Source organism: Schistocerca gregaria, chromosome 6, assembly GCF_023897955.1.
Source record: "Schistocerca gregaria isolate iqSchGreg1 chromosome 6, iqSchGreg1.2, whole genome shotgun sequence".
Classification (NCBI taxonomy): Eukaryota; Metazoa; Arthropoda; class Insecta; order Orthoptera; family Acrididae; genus Schistocerca; species Schistocerca gregaria.
The window spans coordinates 283420016-283439785 of NC_064925.1; the positions used below are offsets into that span (position 1 = coordinate 283420016).

At 40.0% G+C, this 19770-nt stretch overlaps 1 protein-coding gene across 1 annotated transcript in view; it reads left to right on the plus strand.

Moving 5' to 3' along the window:
- LOC126278044 (mitochondrial ribonuclease P catalytic subunit) overlaps positions 1 to 15377 on the plus strand; it is a 183368-nt gene extending 167991 nt beyond the window's left edge. The window contains exon 9 of the mRNA XM_049977806.1: positions 15359 to 15377. The gene's annotated coding sequence lies outside the window, so the exon portion shown is untranslated. The remainder of the gene's footprint in view (positions 1 to 15358) is intronic.
- The last annotated feature ends 4393 nt before the right edge of the window (positions 15378 to 19770 follow it).

A 19770-nucleotide genomic window follows, 5' to 3' on the forward strand; every position in this document is an offset into this window, starting at 1 on the left:
TCTACGGCAAGTCAGGCACTTCTCACTCAATTTATTATACTTAAAGTATTTACACTACAAGAAAGCAGTTAGAATAATCCCACACTAAAGTAAAGAGAAACATGCAAGCCCCTCTTTAAAAAATTAAACATTTTGCTTCTCCCTAGTCAATACATATTTGAACTGCCAGGATCCATGATGGCGTCGAATGAATATTTTTCGTGTAGTGATGTCTCAGTTTCTTTAAAAAGTGATAGTGAGGTTCGTAAAATTTGCATGAAGAAAGTCAAATGATGTATCCTGTGTGTCGACTGCAAGTACTGGTACCACTATAAACGTGTCAAAGTCAATTTGAAATATATAAAAGACGAACATGACTGGACATGCCGACAGTGCCTCATAAGCGCCGCGGAAAGCGAAATAACGAACACGCTAAAAACAAAAGAAAAAATAATAAGTGTGTTAACAGATGATTTAATGTCAATCAATACAAAATATCAAGAATCTCTGAGGAAATATCAAAAGCTGGAAACGAAATATAAAGCAGTGGATCGGAATTGTCGCCTAACTCATGACAGGGCCGTTGTTAAAGGTCATTCCGCGTGTGCCGAAAAAAAAAACAAGCAAGATCTACATGCAAGTATAGCCCCAGTGATACAATTATCAAACAAATTCTCAGCACTTAGTACCGGACTGTGGTAACACAACAGACATAAACAAACCAGAAAGTAATCACAAAACTCCCGCTAAAGAACCAAAAAAGAAGTTGCCAACCTTAAGATGCACCAAAGACCTCCTTCCGTATGCCGAGAGTCATGGGTAAGATCTATCCAAAAGTTTTCGCGAAAATATGAGTTCAAAGCTTTCAGTGTTCGCGAAAAATCAAGCCTGGTGCAATGTTAAATGCAGTGGTGGAGAATATTACAACAAAACAAGTCAGTTGAACAAAGACGCTCACGTTGTGATTATTGTCGGCGGCAACGACGTATACAAAAACGAAAACAAGGCACCCTACCATGTTTCCGTAACATATTACCAAAACTATTTCAAACGAACATTGTCATCACAAACGTACCAGGGCGACATGATTTACCACTGTGGACATGGGTAAACAAAGATATTCGACACTACATGTACATTTGATAGATTTAAGTAAGATGAGTCGTGATGAACACACAAAACACGGATTCCACTTAAACAGGAAATGGAAGGCCAAGCTAGTTTCCCACATAAGCCAACTATGCGAGAAAGACAGTGTGGAGAAAGCTCCAATTGCTCTGGACTACACCCAGAGACTTTTTTAGAATAAAGGACCCTTGTAATAGTTTTCAGAGATGCATTTCAGATATGACTGAGTCCTGTTCAAGAAAAGAAAAGCCAGGCTGTGAAATAAGTGATCAGTCATTGCAGGACAGTTCTAAAAAACCAGTGTATGCAAAATTTTGTAAAAAGTGTAACTCAAAAAACTTTAATTCGTGCAAGATGGTAAATAAACAAAAAGGGATAATACCCTTAAAGCTAATGCACTTAAATGTGCAATATCTCAGATACAAACTAGACATACTGTAAATATTCATAAAGGAACACTTGCCACATGTACTAGTAATAACGGAACATGGGCTAAAATGCAGTGAAATAATATATTATTGATTAGAAGGTTACATACTAGCAAATAGCTGTTGTAGGCAAAACCATAAAGGTGGTGGTGTGGCAATTTATGTTAATAAGGATATAGAAGCTAAAAAGATTTTCTTTCTTGAACACCACACTAAAGAAGGATCAATTTAAATGACAGGTATTGTACTCCACAGTAATGATCTTAAGTTACCAAAATATAAAGTGATTGGAGTATATAGGCCACCAAATGCTGATGTAATGATGTTTATTGATAAACTTAGTAGTGTTGTTGGTCAGGCCGGTTCTAATGACCGTACTATACTAGGTGACTTTAATATAGATGCAAACTCAAATAATATAGTAAACGTGAAACTCAGTGACGTGCTGACCTCATACAATCTTGTAAATGTAGTGAACTCTGACACCAGAGTAACAGACACATGTTCCATTAGAATAGATTATGCTACAATCAATAAAGATGTTATAGATAAGGTAAATTACAGTAACTTAAATTTTATTTATTGTGACCACTTCTGTCAGGTGATAGAATCTATAAATTAAGTTGTGCCTAAAATAACAAAAATTGTGCTACAGAAACGAATGCTGAATACCTCAAATATTAATGCTCTTAAAGATAAACTAGCGAATGAGAAATGGGATTCTGTGTACCAGGTAAAAGGGTCGAATGAGAAATGGAATGAATACTACTGAACTTTACTGCATCATTACTCCTATGAATATAGTTGTCCAGTCAGAGAAATCCAGAACGTAGTTAAACATTGTCAAAATAGAAGTAATCCTAGACTAAAACTCCCACCAAATCGGATAAGGCGCAGACAGCAAGTACATGATCTAAACCAGCTTTATATCTACTACTATGCAGGTCTTCAAGGAAAAATACAATAGGGCCAAACAAACTTTTAAAACTGAAACTGTTAACCCAAGGAAGCAAATTAACAGCAAAACAAGAGAATAGTCTGACAAGCAAAGCATCTTGGAAGCCGATTGATAAATACGGAAAGGTCCCAACAAGTTGAACATGGAACCACTCAATGTAAGACATGATGGTAACATTAGAAAAAAACCCAGATACTGTATGTAATATTTATAATAACTACTACATTTCTGGCGAACAATCAACCCATATTATATATTCACAGGTAGAGACCCAATGCCATCTCACCCAGTGTACCGAATTTGAATTTGTAGAAGTGAATGACCAAGAGGTTCGCAGGGAAATTTACACGCTAAAGAAAAATTTTTCATCTGGATGGGATGGCGTATCCAGTGCTATTATTAAAGCGTGCTTAAAAGAAATCTCTAAACCTCTTACATGATTAATTGCAGTATTAGATAAAACACGTATCCAACGGTTCAAAAAATGAGTGAAGTGAAATCAGTGTATAAAAAGGGTAGTAAGAAAGATGCTTTCAACTATCATTAATTCCCACTTTTAGTAAGATCAGGGTGTATACAACCCGGACAATCGGGAGATCCGGGAAAAACCCGGGGATTTTTCATTGTTTTAGTTTTCAATTAAAGTTTTGTGATTTTGACTGTTAAGAACCAATACTCTAACAAAGGATATCACTGTATCCCTTTTCTCACAATAATACTGCAGCAACAAAACGTGACAGAAAAAAAACCAAAATAAAACTTAAGTCGCAAAGGAAATACGCCATATACAACAATAAAACACAGTAACCATACAAGCGTTTGCCAACAGCAAAGTGTGTCAAAGGCTTTGGGAAGACTATGCAATGCTTCGTAACAAGAAAGCGTGAGCGTGACGTGACAGCTGTTTACATTACATTCGTTTGAGCAGTTGCGAGCAGGCTCTTGTGCATGGGCAGTTGAGTCGCGTATGAGTAGACTAGACTCTTGCGTCAGCGAAACACGGGAAGTCTAGTTGAAGGCGTTGCGAGTATTATCTTTGAAGATGAAATTTTTGGCGGGCGGAAAGATCTGTGTTTGTATTTCCCGCCGTCAGAGCCTCACATGTAACACACTAAGGCGCTACAGCCGTTTAGCGATGCGTCAACTTTGCAGCGATATAAAACATACTTAGAATTCACTTAGAAGGGTGAAACTTGATTTGTTTTATTCAGAAAACTAAAATAATTTTATAATGAAAAAAAACCAAAAAATTAATTTTGTCATTTTCATTGTTCCGGCTCTCCTTAAACAAACTCTGTGCACTTACACTCTATACAAATATACGGTGTCGTAGTTGTCATTACCTTACTTTTTCCTACTTCGAATGAGTAGCAGGTTTCCCATTTGATCCCATGCTATTTGCTGTATTACAGAGAACAGCCGGATACTTTTTGCCAAGTTAGTGCTACAATTCGTTGCAGCACACGATCATATTTCAAAATTTTCCCGCCAAAAACTCATTCTCTGACGGAACACAACTGCCCTACACCGTCATTAAGTCTATGCAAAGGATGATTGCAGCGTTTTCTGACTTCTGCTACGCTGCCATCTGTGAACATCCCCTAGCAAGAAAGTTTTAGTTACAAACTCAGCCGTTAGAGAGCAGAAACCTAAAATGTTGATTTTGTTTGTATTTTGTAGTGACATGGAAAAGAAATGTAAAAGAAACAGTAGCCAAGGCTATATTAGAAACATGTTTGTGTATTCTTCTTCTTATTATTATTATTATCAAAGTTGCTATAAGTCTTGGCGTCTTTGCATTTGTTTCATACTCACTTCACCTGCCTGTTATGTATCGTGTTTATGTCCCTCAATGGAATATAATTTAACCACGCTCTACTACCAATTGTAGCCAACTTTTGGAGGGTTCGGGTCTTCAGTGATCCCGCGCCTTCGTAGCGCTATCAGAGTAAATTAAATTTTAGAGCATTAGATTGTAAAGCGATAGTGCGCGGCCCCAACACACTCGAATTCTGAGTAAGATGGGGTAATGGCTCACATATGCAATGTTGGGATGCGGTGTAAATAGTTCATATTTATGAAAGGATAACATCTCTTACGTTTATTATGCCTTTGCGACCATAAGGAATAGGCGCCAAAAAGTGGGTTATCAAAAACCAGAGCCAGTTCTTGGACGGCTCGGATCTTAAGTGATCTCGCGCAGTCATAACGATCTCTAGGAATCGCCGCAGACTTGGGAGTAATCAAAAATCAGGGCCACCTCTTGGAGGGCTAGGATTTTACGTGATCTCGCGCTTTCATAACGTAATCGAAACACGCGGAGGAAGTTTAAATGGGTGGCATATTTAATGTAGGAGTGTGTTGCAAAAAGTTCGTATTTTATGAAATTTTGTATGTAGAACATTCGTTACGTTGATTCCGTGTTAACTTGGGGGTAATCGAAAATCAGATAAATTTTGGTACAGTGATCAATTTTTTTTTCCTATAACATTTTCCTCTTACATCACAGGATAAAAGGCAATTTGACCTTTCTTCTAGAGCGTTAAAATTCCTGCAGTACGCATTGGTTGAACGTATTTCTCACTAACACCTACTTTTTTATGCTTTCTACAGGTGGTACACGTACAGTAGTTACTCAAGATATTCAATTCGTTTTTTTAGCAAAAGTTATCAAAATATTATTATTCACTGTGTAGTTTCTTGATCAGTGAAAAGATTAATATAATTATTTCATTGTATTGTCTTCAAAGAAATATTAGTGATCTTTCATAAGTAAAAATCATATGAAGGTGAAATTTTCAGTGAAAAATAGCTGTATTCTGATTTTTCTGAATTCATATAGTTCATCTGAAAGCCTTCATCCTTCTCTTTTCAACAAATGTTTTACTTTCTTTACCAAGAGCTCTTCATACTCAGATTGAATAAAAAAAGTGTTCCAAAATGTTCAAATTTGAATTTGTTATTGTTTCCAAAATTTAGTGCATAGTTTTGTAGCCTTATTTTATCTAATTCCAAATACATCCACTTACATAAAAAGTACTTCGGGATTACAGAAGAGTCCGATTCCACTCTTTGTCACTTGACGTCATCAATATGGCGGAAATGACCATTCTCAGAGTCTTCAATATGGCGCCTACTTAAACACGACAACAAACACGAAAATACGTATAAATACAATAGCATCTCCTTCCAAAAATATAATCAAACTAATGGGGCAAGCGCGGTAAATTGGCCGTTTTAGGGTGGGGTAAGCTAAATATAAACACATAAAAACACACACCAGGATCCCAATCCATTCCCACATCAGTCACTTCCCTTCACCTACATAGCTCAACGGTAAGTGTCGATACCACAAAAAACCTACTACAAAAACTGAAATCGGACCGCAACGATCGATACCAAAACCTAAAACAACAAACCCAAAAAACGACTACTTACCACCAACAAATTCCGCCACTACACATTAGATTGGTCACCCCAATCTCTCTCTCTCTCTCTCTCTCTCTCTCTCTCTCACACACACACACACACACACACACACACACACACACACACACACACACACAAACAAACAAACAAACAATAAACCCCCAAACCACCAACAACCTACCAACCTGAACACCTTCCCCTGCGCCCTCAATCTTCACCTGAAAACGAAAGACCTCAAACAAATAAAAATGACAAAATAAACGAAACTCAATCACACATTACAATTCAAAAACAACTGCAACAAGAAAGATTCTCTGCAACATAATCGTAAAATAACCCCCCCTCCCCTTCAACCCACCGACCTAAATCCACAACCATTCCGCCCCCCCCCCCCCCACACACACACATACCAAACCCCTCAACTAACCATCCTTGGCCAGTACTTCTTACTCACTACCCTCAGAAAAATACAATAATGCCCAGGGACGCTCTTGCACCAGCAACACTCATCTAAATGAGATTGCAGGTTAGAAAAGAGCCTCTCCCCCTTCCCCATTACTGATGTAACGGCCCCCCCCCCCAAAAAAAAACCTCCTATCGGCTTAGTTCATGCCCCAGTTTCGTAATTTTTAAACCCTAGACTATGGTTTACAACTACATGATTATAACCCCTCTTCCCCAAACCAGTGTATGACAAAAAGGCATCTGAAACGACAGTACTCTTCTCCTCAATATACTCTTCGACCAACCCCACCAATTCCCTCTTAGTACTCCTCTCCAAAACGCTGAAAACACAATCAGCTTACCCACCCCTCGAAATAACAGTCCCTCACACTCATAAACCTATCAGAGACTTACCTCTCCCATACTTTCTCTTCCCAAACAGTTGTTCATGTACCTCAACCACCACCCCTGGCTCACCCAACTTACCCACTATACTTCACATACTCAGAACACACTTCTCTACAAAAAGAAAACCAACCTAACACTGTCCTCTCACTCGCTCCAGTCATATGCACATAAAAACTAATAGAGGACCTATAACAAAAATAATAAGTCATCAAAATAATCTCTCTTGGCCAACTTAGATTTCTAGAACCAGGTACCGCAACTAATGGAGCGCAAAAGTTGTCCTTTCGACACCGCCACATGTACCCATCCCTGGTCCGAGATGCTGGACCTCTCATCAACCTCTTATTTTCTTGGCAGACACTACATCTGACAATCTCTACTATCAATCCAAAGATCTGCAGAAACTTAAGGACATCATGTCCTCCCCCATGTCTGCCTGCAGCCTCGCACTACTGAACTTTACTGTCATATCCATACCTAACAAAAGAAGCCAGATAATAAATTAAATGTCTTACTGCACCACAAACAGCAAACCAATAACACCTATCAAAAATGTAAACACATAGACAAAAAAATAAATTGATAACTCACTGAAAACAGTTCCAATCCTTCTGTCACAGACTCTGCCAACATCAAAGCTCAAATGAACTCAATACAACACACACTCACACTCACACAAACACACACACACACACACACACACACACACACACACACACACACACACACACATACACCACCACCACCACCACCACCAGAGGGCACCATCAAACACAACATAATGACATCTACACATATAACCAATTGGTAAACTAAACACCGCACCGCAACACGACAAGATGACATCTACAAACACAAGCAACTCATAAACTAAACTCCGCACCGTAATGAGGTCACACACTACAACACCCTTACGTCAGAGGTCAAAGGAGACAGGTGGGATCAGACTCCTCCGTTGACCCAGAAGTTGTTAATTCGATAATTATTCAGTTGGTAAAACTTCACCTTCTCAAAACATCTTGACGAGCTTTGGGAATTCCCACACAAATTATCTTCATAAAATAATATCTATAATTTTGTCATTTTCTAGTTACCCAGCTTATAGTTAAACTGATTTGCAACATTGCCTATTATCTTTGAGTCCTCCAGTTTGTATACCTTTTATGTTATTATTTTAAAAATGATAACAAATTTTGAGTTTCAATCTTACACATGCCTATAAGCATGCATGTTGTACACAAACTTGTAACTTGCCTGATCTTGTTATCTGCCTTCAGTTTGTCCCATATTTTGTATTGTTGAATCTTGGCCTTGCTATTAAATGAGTAGGGTGCCATTTGTTAAAAAATATACACTACCTTGCAGCACACAGTTTTCAACATTTTTGTGCTATTGCAACACAATTCTATTTTGGGTCCTTATTACATTGGTATGCCACAGAAGCTCTCTGGTCTGCCTCTACAAGATGACAGAGGAATTTCTTCTGCACTCAGTATCGAAATTAACATAGAAGAACTAGTAGTTTTGAGAAAGAGAATGCAGAAAAATGAGATGTTTTGGGGTGCATCCCTTCATTATTGAACATGCAATAAACATGTTATTTCACACACATGACAAGGATTCAAGAAATTACAGTGTTAATTCTTCAGTATTGTGAAAATGTCAGTACATTCAACTGACAAGTTAGTAGATACCTCTCAAGATGAATCAAAGAAAAAGGACACTATTTTAAGGTAAATCATCTTGCCACAAGAAAAATTTTGGCGACCTGTGTAATTAGTATTTATTTATTTAGCCACCTTCAGACATTTTAAAATGTATAGTTGTCGTCAGTTTGTGTACATTCTCATATTTACACAGTTTTTCGTACATGTAGTTAAACATTGTGAGACAAAAGTTATTTACAATCATTTTTACTAACCAATTCGTGCACAGTGGAAAAACACTATTCCTGCAAATGCAGTTTAAAATTTTTCTTAAAGCAGTACATGTTAACTGTTTCTTTTATTTTCTGTGGCAGTTTATTATACAGTTTTACACCTTCATACAAGAAACTATTTTAGTCTTATGTTTATTTTTCCTGTCTAGGTGAAGATAGTGACTTGTTTTTGTATTATAGTTATGAGAACTGCTATTTGTGCTATAATTTTCTATATTTTTCTTGATGTTCACTATGGTTTGGAATGTAAATTCACAAGGAACAGTTAGTATTTCTAACATTTTGAAAATTTCTCTGCAGTGGGCCCACTTACTGCTTTTTGTTTTAATTCTTACTGTTCTCTTTTGCATTTTAAATACTGTTTGTAAATTCTGTGCACTGTTTCCCCAGAAAATTATACCATAACTAATCACTGAATATGTATAACTAAAGTATACAGTTCTCAGAAATTCATCATTGATTGCAGATGCCAGGACTCTAAGTGCATAACATGTTTTGGATATCTTTTTTGAGAGTTTTGTAGCATCTTCATTCCACATCATTTAGCTGTCAGTGTGCAACTCTAAGAATTTTGTTGTAGGGACATCATCTATGCAGATGGTATCTAGTTTTAAATTTAAGGGACTCTGTTTGCTATTCATTCTAAAGCATATTGTATTTGTTTTCTTTATGTTGAGGGTTACTTTGTTGTCCTGTGACCATTTGTAGACATCCCTCAGCACTTCAGTAGAATTTTCCAGCATTTGTGCTGGTGCCTTACTGGTGATTAATATGTTGCTGTCATCAGCAATTAATATCTTCTCTTCATGGCTGATATGTTGTGGGAAATCATTTATATTTACCAGAAACAATACTGGGCCTAATGCACTTCCTTGAGGGATCCCGATGTTGATATATTATCGAACCGATATACGATGTATGTTACAAGTAGTTAAATGTGATTGTAATGTGGCTGGGGAGGGGAGGGGGGAATTGTTTGAACTAGTCTTCATTTATCCATTTTTTACTCTCACAAGCACAAAACCTTCTTCTTCTTCTCTTTTTCTCTCTCTCTCTATGTTGGAATAGTCTTGAGATGAATTGATCCAAATTGCCAGTCTCACTTGAATCCAGCAGATAAAAGGGTCAGGTGTAAAAGCTATCCATGTGGAATTTGGAGAGGTGAGTGGCATGTACTGCATGGCAGCTCTGCTGGCATACTGGTGGGGGGCTGACCATAAACCACCATGCATTCCACTGGCAGGCAGAATATCACAGTACCACTTCTGCAGGCAGAACTGCCACACTCAGTTAGATGACAAGTGCAGAGCTCCATTGTATCCCATACATTGTGTCTCTGCCAGCAGAGCCACTGTGGCATTCTAGTGTAGTGCGGTCCTTTCTGACAGTCAGCTTTTTAACAGTCAGGAGTCTCAATATTCACACAAGATTGGTGCACTGCAATCTTCAATAAACAACCCCACATTTCCTTGGTGGCAGATTACATCACAGACGCTGTACCAGTATCAAAATTTGAATGTAGTAACTTTGGTATACAGTTTGTTAGTGAAATCTGTGGAAGCCTTGTGAGGTGTCATGAGACTATTGGCTCCCTTTAAATGTCACAATGTAAACTATGCATTGAAAGATACATTTTTTTCCTCAGATGTAACACCAGATGTCGTTTTACATATAGTAAATAATTTTAGGCTCTCTGATATTGTACATATACACTCCTGGAAATGAAAAAAAGAACACATTGACACCGGTGTGTCAGACCCACCATACTTGCTCCAGACACTGCGAGAGGGCTGTACAAGCAATGATCACACGCACAGCACAGCGGACACACCAGGAACCGCGGTATTGGCCGTCAAATGGCGCTAGCTGCGCAGCATTTGTGCACCGCCGCCATCAGTGTCAGCCAGTTTGCCATGGCATACGGAGCTCCATCGCAGTCTTTAATACTGTTAGCATGCCACGACAGCGTGGACGTGAACCGTATGTGCAGTTGACGGACTTTGAGCGAGGGCGTATAGTGGGCATGCGGGAGGCCGGGTGGACGTACCGCCGAATTGCTCAACACGTGGGGCGTTAGGTCTCCACAGTACATCGATGTTGTCGCCAGTGGTCGGCGGAATGTGCACATGCCCGTCGACCTGGGACCGGACCGCAGCGACGCACAGATGCACGCCAAGACCGTAGGATCCTACGCAGTGCCGTAGGGGACCGCACCGCCACTTCCCAGCAAATTAGGAACACTGTTGCTCCTTGGGTATCAGCGAGGACCATTCGCAACTGTCTCCATGAAGCTGGGCTACGGTCCCGCACACCGTTAGGCCGTCTTCCGCTCACACCCCAACATCGTGCAGCCCGCCTCCAGTGGTGTCGTGACAGGCGTGAATGGAGGGACAAATGGAGACGTGTCGTCTTCAGCGATGAGAGTCGCTTCTGCCTTGGTGCCAATGATGGTCGTATGCGTGTTTGGCGCTGTGCAGGTGAGCACCACAATCAGGACTGCATACGACCGAGGCACACAGGGCCAACACCCGGCATCATGGTGTGGGGGGCGATCTCCTACACTGGCCGTACACCTCTGTGATCGTCAAGGGGACACTGAATAGTGCATGGTACATCCAAACCGTCATCAAACCCATCGTTCTACCATTCCTAGACCAGCAAGGGAACTTGCTGTTCCAACAGGACAATGCACGTCCGCATGTATCCCGTGCCACCCAACGTGCTCTAGAAGGTGTAAGTCAACTACCCTGGCCAGCAAGATCTCCAGATCTGTCCCCCATTGAGCATGTTTGGGACTGGATGAAGCGTCGTCTCACGCGGTCTGCACGTCCAGCACGAACGCTGGTCCAACTGAGGCGGCAGGTGGAAATGGCATGGCAAGCTGTTCCACAGGACTACATCCAGCATCTCTACGATCGTCTCCATGGGAGAATAGCAGCCTGCATTGCTGCGAAAGGTGGATATACACTGTACTAGTGCCTACATTGTGCATGTTCTGAAGCCTGTGTCTATGTGCCTGTGGTTCTGTCAGTGTGATCGTGTGATGTATCTGACCCCAAGAATGTGTCAATAAAGTTTCCCCTTCCTGGGACAATGAATTCACGGTGTTCTTATTTCAATTTCCAGGAGTGCATATTATATTTCTATTAACGAAAAGTTGTATAGTATTTCCCATTACTTATTGTATTGACAAATGTTTAACTAAAGGTGTAGTTTGAGAGGTGTTAAAATTATCTAGAGTTGTGTCCATTTATAAGAAGAGAGAAATAAACTGCCCCTAAATTATCTAGGGTTGTGCCCATTTATAAGAAGGGAGAAAGAAACTGCCCCTGTAGTCATCGCCCGGTATCTCTGACACCAGTTTTATTTAAAGTACTACAATCCATTATTTAGTACCTGTCATGTTATTATTTGGAATGTAATAACAGTCTTTCTGCTGCACAGTTTGGATTTAGGAAGGGCATATTTACTGTTCATGCTACTGAATCTTTGACAAAAAAGATGCTTTGCACTTATGAGGAGAAAAACTTTGCTCAGGATACTTTTTGCAACTGTAGCAAGACCTTCAATCATTTAGAGTGTGGTTTGGTTCTCAACAAATTGGTTTATTATGGAATCAAAAATAACAAAGTTGGTAAGAATTTTTAATTTTTTCTTAATAGCCATAAACAACTGGGGTGCAATGAAAAGGAGAGAGCACAGACAGATGAATTTAAGTGTGTTAAGTTCTGGGATATTTGTTATTTATCCTAATGATAAGTGATTTGCCATTTTATGTAAATACTCACCCCATTCCCGACACTGATGATATAACTTTTTCGAATGTCAGTTCAGACTTAAATAATCAAACTATCGCTAAAGACACCTTATTGCAAGTGTCAATCCAGTTTCGAACTTATCGATTTTCGCTCATTGAGAGTAAAACTCAACAAATTGTATTTTGTCTAAGAGATTTGCCAATAAAAGACTGTTTAGGTAGTGTTAAGCTTTTAGATATATTAAAATATAGTAAATTGTCTTGAGATCCACACATTACACACCATAGTGAAAAGTTATTTTTATTGTAAGGCAATTGCATGTGTGTTCATGACACAGTTATTAGGATTATTACAAACACACAAAAACTTGCCCACTGCACACCATTGTTTATTGATCTAAAAATCATGGCTTGTATTTAAATGTGCCCTCCCATACAGCCTTGGTATTCATGGCAAATGTATTTTGCTCAGATGCACATTATTTACCAAAATACACCACCATTCTCACCTCAGCTTCACTGGATGAAATTACCCCACTGGCCTCGTTCAATAGCAGATTTCCTGGGCCATCACATCCAGTCCTGGTACTGCTGATCCCCTCAACAAACAACTTCAGATCACACCACTGGTCACTCAATATTATCTGGTCTGGAGTGTATTAATCAGCCACTTCTACAAGGCCATGACTTCCTAAAATCATGCCCTGAAATGATACCCATTCTGTTCAAGATTTTTCTCACCACACCTAGATAGCTTCTTGCCAGCCTCCTAATCTCTTCAAAATTCTTGTCAACCCTATGTTCATTCTGCAAGTATCTCCCTACCGTATGGCTCCTACCACTGTGACCATTCCCACTGCAAGAATTGCCTTATGCAGACTCTTACCACCACCTATACCAGTCCTGTAAGTGGTGAAACATATATTATCAAAGAAAGAACCACCTGTGAGATGACACGTCCTTTACCAGCTGTAATGTAAACACTGTTTGGCCTTTTGCATCGGCCTGACTACCACCAAATAATAAGTTAGGATGAATGGGCATAGGCAGAGGGTGTATACAGGCAACATACAATATCCTGTTGCAGAGCATGCACTACAATGTGACAGTTGATCTTGTTGCCTGTTTCATCGCATGCACCATCTGGATTCTCTCCCCAGACACCAGTATCTCAGAACCCCACTGGTGGGAACTAGCACTACAACATGTCCTTGGTTCTCTCCACCCACCTGGCCTTAATCTACATTTTTTTTTTCATCTCAGCTTTTCTTCACAGTAACTGCTCATTTCTTCACTCCATTATAGTTTTCTACACTTTTCATTTTCTTACCTACCTACACACATCAAAAAAGGTTTTCCATCAAGCCTGTTCCCAGAACTCCTGACGATAGGTATTGACTGTGGATATTGTATCACACAGTTCCTTTAACTGTTCAGAGATGTCACTAAGCCTGCCCAAAGATATAAACAACTATGCATGAGCAGTGCCTACAAGAGGATGGGGTCCGACAGCTGATCAGTTCCAGTCATTCCACCAGGAAGAAGGTACACGGCTCATGTTGTCTGTAGTTCAACTGTCCCTAGATGGTCAATACCACAATTTGATCATGTCTGCATTTTGACTTCGTGCCAGGAAAGGCTCTCAACAAGGGAAATATCCAGGCATCTTGGAGTGAACCAAATTGATGTTGTTTGGACATGGAGGACATACAGAGAGACAGGAACTGTTGATGAAATGCCTTGTTCAGGCCGCCCAAGAGCTACTACTGCAGTGGGTGACCACTACCTATGTATTATGGCTTGAAGGAACCCTGACAGCAACACCACCATGTTGAATAATGCTTTTTGTGCAGCCACAGGACGTCGAGTTATGATTAAAAATGTGCGCAATAGGCTGCATGATGCGCAACGTCACTCCCGACATCCATGGCGAGGTCCACCTTTGCAACCATGACACCATGCAGCACAGCACAGAAGGGCCCAACAACATGCCAAATGGACCCATCAGGTTTGGCATCACATTCTCTTCACCAATGAGTGTAGTGTATGCCTTCAACCAGACAATCATCGCAGACGTATTTGGAGGCAAGCCAGTCAGGCTGAATGCCTTCGACATACTGTCCAGTGAGTGCAGCAATGTGGAGGTTCCCTGCTATTTCAGGGTGGCAGTATGTGAGGCCAATGTACACTACTGGTGGTCATGGAAGGTGCCGTAACGGCTATAAGATACATGAATGCCATCCTCCAAATGATAGTGCAACCATATCGGCAGCATATTGGTGAGGCATTCGTCTTCATGGACAACAATTTGCACCCCTATCATGCACATCTTGTGAATGACTTCCTTCAGGATAACGACATCACTCGACTAAAGTGGCAAGTATGTTCTCCAGACATGAACCCTATTGAACATGCCTGGGATAGACTGAAAAGGACTGTTTATGGACGACGTGACCCACCAACCACTCTGAGGGATCTACGCCGAATCATCGTTGAGTAGTGGGACAATGTGGACCAACAGTGTCTTGATGAACTTGTGCATAGCATGCCATGATAAATACAGGCATGCATCAATGCAAGAGGATGTGCTACTGGGTGTTAGAGATACTGATATGTACAGCAATCTGGACCACTAGATCTGAAGGTCTCACTGAATGGTGGTACAACACGCAACGTGTAGTTTTCATGAGCAATAAAAAGGATGGATATGATGTTTATGTTGATCTCTATTCCAACTTTCTGTACAGGTTTCAGAACTCTTGGAACTAAGGTGATGCAATACTTTTTTTGATGTGTGTATTTTGCACTGCCCCTCCCACCTCTGTTACATACAATGCAAAATGTTAAAGGAGTAATCTCTATCTTACATATTATCCTATCTTCCACAGGTTTTCAAATATTGTCCAGTGCAGCCCCAGCAATCAGTCTTTTCTTCACATCCCGTCTGGTAAGTCACTCCTGAACCCTGGTCCTGGGTTACTTTTCTGAAATCTACCCCTTCTAGTAGACCTCACCAGTCCTTTTCCTTCATCCCTCTTCCTTTCCCTTCAACCCTTCTACCTGAAGAAGATGCTTCTGGCTCCAAAAGCTTGACTAATTATAACCTTCTTTATTGTATGTGTTCTGTCACCACTAGGTGAGTGGAGTTTTTATCTATCCAATTATAAAAATATTAACTGTAAAAATTTGTACATTTACACTGTTCTCTTGTATACAAAGAATGACTAATCAGAAGGCCAGCTTAGATGGGATTTACACTCTCATGGTACAAGAAATATTAGGCATATTGACATACACTACTCTAGACTGCTTAAAACAGTGGTAGTCAACCCAGCTCCTAACACCCACTAGTGAGTGTTTCAGCATTCATGACGAGCTGTGTGTGGTATGGCTTTTAAAAATATTTTCATAAACGTCATAAAATTTTGACGTGAAGTGTTTGGTAAATGATTATTACTATAAGCTTGTCTTGCCATAAATCTGCTTCACAAATTTGTGAGGTAAAGTTACTTTCCTGCTTTCTAAATCACAGTTACTGAAGGACCTATGGACAGTAGAAAATTTTATTACTAGCAGAGATACAAAAGTGGGCAGTAACTAGAAAAGATTGACTACCACTTATTTAAACCATTGAACAGTTATGGAGTGGTGGGTGTGAAAAATGTTTGACAAACTGCCTCTAGATTGGGTAGAAGCTCCACTCCATTTATTAAAGCACATATAGTTGGTTATCCATTAATCCTTTTTACTCAGGCAATGAATTTAATGAATGTGAAAATGTGACATCATAGTGGTATTGTTTTGACAGTGTTCAGTAAATTCTTTAACATTGTCAATGTAAGATGATTTATTCAAATTGTTTTAGCCTAAATATCATACTTTGTTAAAACTTTATTGTAATTCATTGCAACTTTAACTTTCAAAAACTCATCTTTATTGTGTACATACTTTTTATTTATACACATCCATAACTTGATGTTGTCTATTGCTGTAATAGTTGAACAACAATAAAATTTTATTTATTCATCTATTTACACACATCAAAAAGTTTTGCATCACTCTGGTTCCCAGAACTCCTGAAGATAGACGTTGACTGTGGATATTGTATCACAGACACAGTCCCTTTGACTGTTCAGAGATGTCACTAAACCTGCCCGAAGATGTAAACAACCATGCATGAGTTCAAATGGTTCAAATGGCTCTAAGCACTATGGGACTTAACATCTGTTGTCATCAGTCCCCTAGACTTAGAACTATGTAAACCTAACTAACCTAAGGTCATCGCCGTGTCGACAATATGCTGTACCTTCTACCTTCATAAAGGAAAAGCTCATCAGAAATTTATGCTCAACTTTTCTAACCCAATCCCTTACACTTTCTGTTTCCACTGTGGAAGTTTCTAGATTCTCATCAAGTGTTGTTTTTCTCCTCTCGTTCTCAACAGTGTTGACAGCAGAGACAGGCTGGACAGTGAAGGGGGAGGCGTGTTTATAGCAATAAGAAGTGCAATAGTATCGAAGGAAATTGACGGAGATCCGAAAGGTGAAATGATTTGGGTGAAGGTCACAGTTAAAGCAGGCTCAGACATGGTAACTGGATGTCTCTATAGGCCCCCGGGCTCAGCAGCTGTTGTGGCTGAGCATCTGAAGAATAATTTGGAAAAAATTTCGAGTTGATTTCCTCACCATGTTATAGTTCTGGGTGGAGATTTTAATTTGCCGAATATAGACTGGGAGACTCAAACATTCATAACGGGTGGCAGGGACAAAGAATCCAGTGAAATTTTTTAAGTGCTTTATCTGAAAACTACCTTGAGCAGTTAAACAGAGAACCGACTCGTGGCGAAAACATATTAGACCTTCTGGTGACAAACAGACCCGAACTATTTGAAACAGTTAATGCAGAACAGGGAATCAGCAATCATAAAGCGGTTACTGCATAAATGATTTCAGCCGTAAATAGAAATATTAAAAAAGGTAGGAAGATTTTTCTGCTTAGGAAAAGTGACAAAAAGCAGATTACAGAGTACCTGACGGCTCAACACAAAAGTTTTGTCTCAAGTACAGATAGTGTTGAGGATCAGTGGACAAAGTTCAAAACCATCGTACAATATCCGTTAGCTGAGTATGTGCCAAGTAAGATCATAAGAGATGGAAAAGAGCCACCGTGGTACAACAACCGAGTTAGAAAACTGCTGCAGAAGCAAAGGGAACTTCACAGCAAACATAAACATAGCCAAAGCCTTGCAGACAAACAAAAATTATGCGAAGCGAAATGTAGTGTGAGGAGGGCTATGCGAGAGGCATTCAATGAATTCGAAAGTAAAGTTCTATGTACTGGCTTGGCAGAAAATCCTAAGAAATGTTGGTCTTATGTCAAAGCAGTAGGTGGATCAAAACAAAATGTCCAGACACTCTGTGACCAAAATGGTACTGAAACAGAGGATGACAGACTAAAGGCCAAAATACTAAATGTCTTTTTCCAAAACTGTTTCACAGAGGAAGACTGCACTGTAGTTCCTTCTCTAGATTGTCGCACAGATTACAAAATGGTAGATATCGAAATAGACGACAGAGGGATAGAGAAACAATTAAAATCGCTCAAAAGAGGAAAGGCCGCTGGACCTGATGGGATACCAGTTTGATTTTACACAGAGTACGCGGAGGAACTTGCCCCACTTCTTGCAGCAGTGTACCGTAGGTCTCTAGAAAAGCGTAGCGTTCCAAAGGATTGGAAAAGGGCACAGGTCATTCCCGTTTTCAAGAAGGGACGTCGAACAGATGTGCAGAACTATAGACCTATATCTCTAACGTCGATCACTTGTAGAATTTTGGAACACTTATTATGTTCAAGTATAATGACTTTTCTGGAGAGTAGAAATCTACTCGGTAGGAATTAGCATGGTTTTCGAGAAAGACGGTTGTGTGAAACCCAGCTTACGCTATTCATCCATGAGACTCAGAGGGCCATAGACACGGGTTCACAGGTATATGCCGTGTTTCTTGACTTCCGCAAGGCATTTGATACAGTTCCCCACAGTTGTTTAATGAACAAAGTAAGAGCATATGGACTATCAGACCCATTTTGTGATTGGATTGAAGAGTTCCTAGATAACAGAATGCAGCATGTCATTCTCAATGGAGAGAAGTCTTCCGAAGTAAGAATGATTTCAGGTGTGCCACAGGGGAGTGTCATAGGACCGTTGCTATTCACAATATACATAAATGACCTGGTGGATGACATCGGAAGTTCACTGAGGCTTTTTCAGATGATGCCGTGGTGTATCGAGAGGTTGTAACAATGGAAAATTGTACTGAAATGCAGGAGGATCTGCAGCGAATTGACACATGGTGCAGGGAATGGCAATTGAATCTCAATGTATACAAGTGTAATGTGCTGCGAATACATAGAAAGATAGATCCCTTATCATTTAGCTACAAAATAGCAGGTCAGCAACTGGAAGCAGTTAATTCCATAAATTATCTGGGAGTACGCATTAGGTGTGATTTAAAATGGAATGATCATATAAAGTTGATAGTCGGTAAAGCAGATGCCAGACTGAGATTCATTGGAAGAATCCTAAGGAAATGCAATCCAAAAACAAAGGAAGTAGGTTACTGTACGCTCGTTCGCCCGCTGCTTGAATACTGCTCAGCAGTGTGGGATCCGTACCAGATAGGGTTAATAGAAGAGATAGAGAAGATCCAACAGAGAGCAGCGCGCTTTGTTACAGGGTCATTTAGTAATCGCGAAAGCATTACGGAGATGATAGATAAACTCCAGTGGAAGACTCTGCAGGAGAGACGCTAAGTAGCTCGGTACGGGCTTTTGTTTAAGTTTCGAGAACATACCTTCACCGAAGAGTCAAGCAGTATATTGCTCCCTCCTACGTATATCTCGCGAAGAGACCATGAGGATAAAATCAGAGAAGCATACCGACAATCCTTCTTTCCACGAACAATACGAGACTGGAATAGAAGGGAGAACTGATAGAGGTACTCAGGGTACCCTCCGCCACACACCGTCAGGTGGCTTGCAGAGTATGGATGTAGATGTAGATGTAGAGATTCCATGACAGAATTTTTGTATCCGAGAACAGGAACCCAAACCTAGCAGAAGAACTTATCTATGCACTGGGTGTGTGAACACATAATTACATGCCTTATAATTATTGTTTTGTTGGCCATCATTGAATGAACCATATGGATTGTGCTCATCTATCCTTCTTATTCAGTAATATTATACCCCTTCTGTGACATTTATATTCGTCACTTCTCACTCTGAACCACATAAATACATT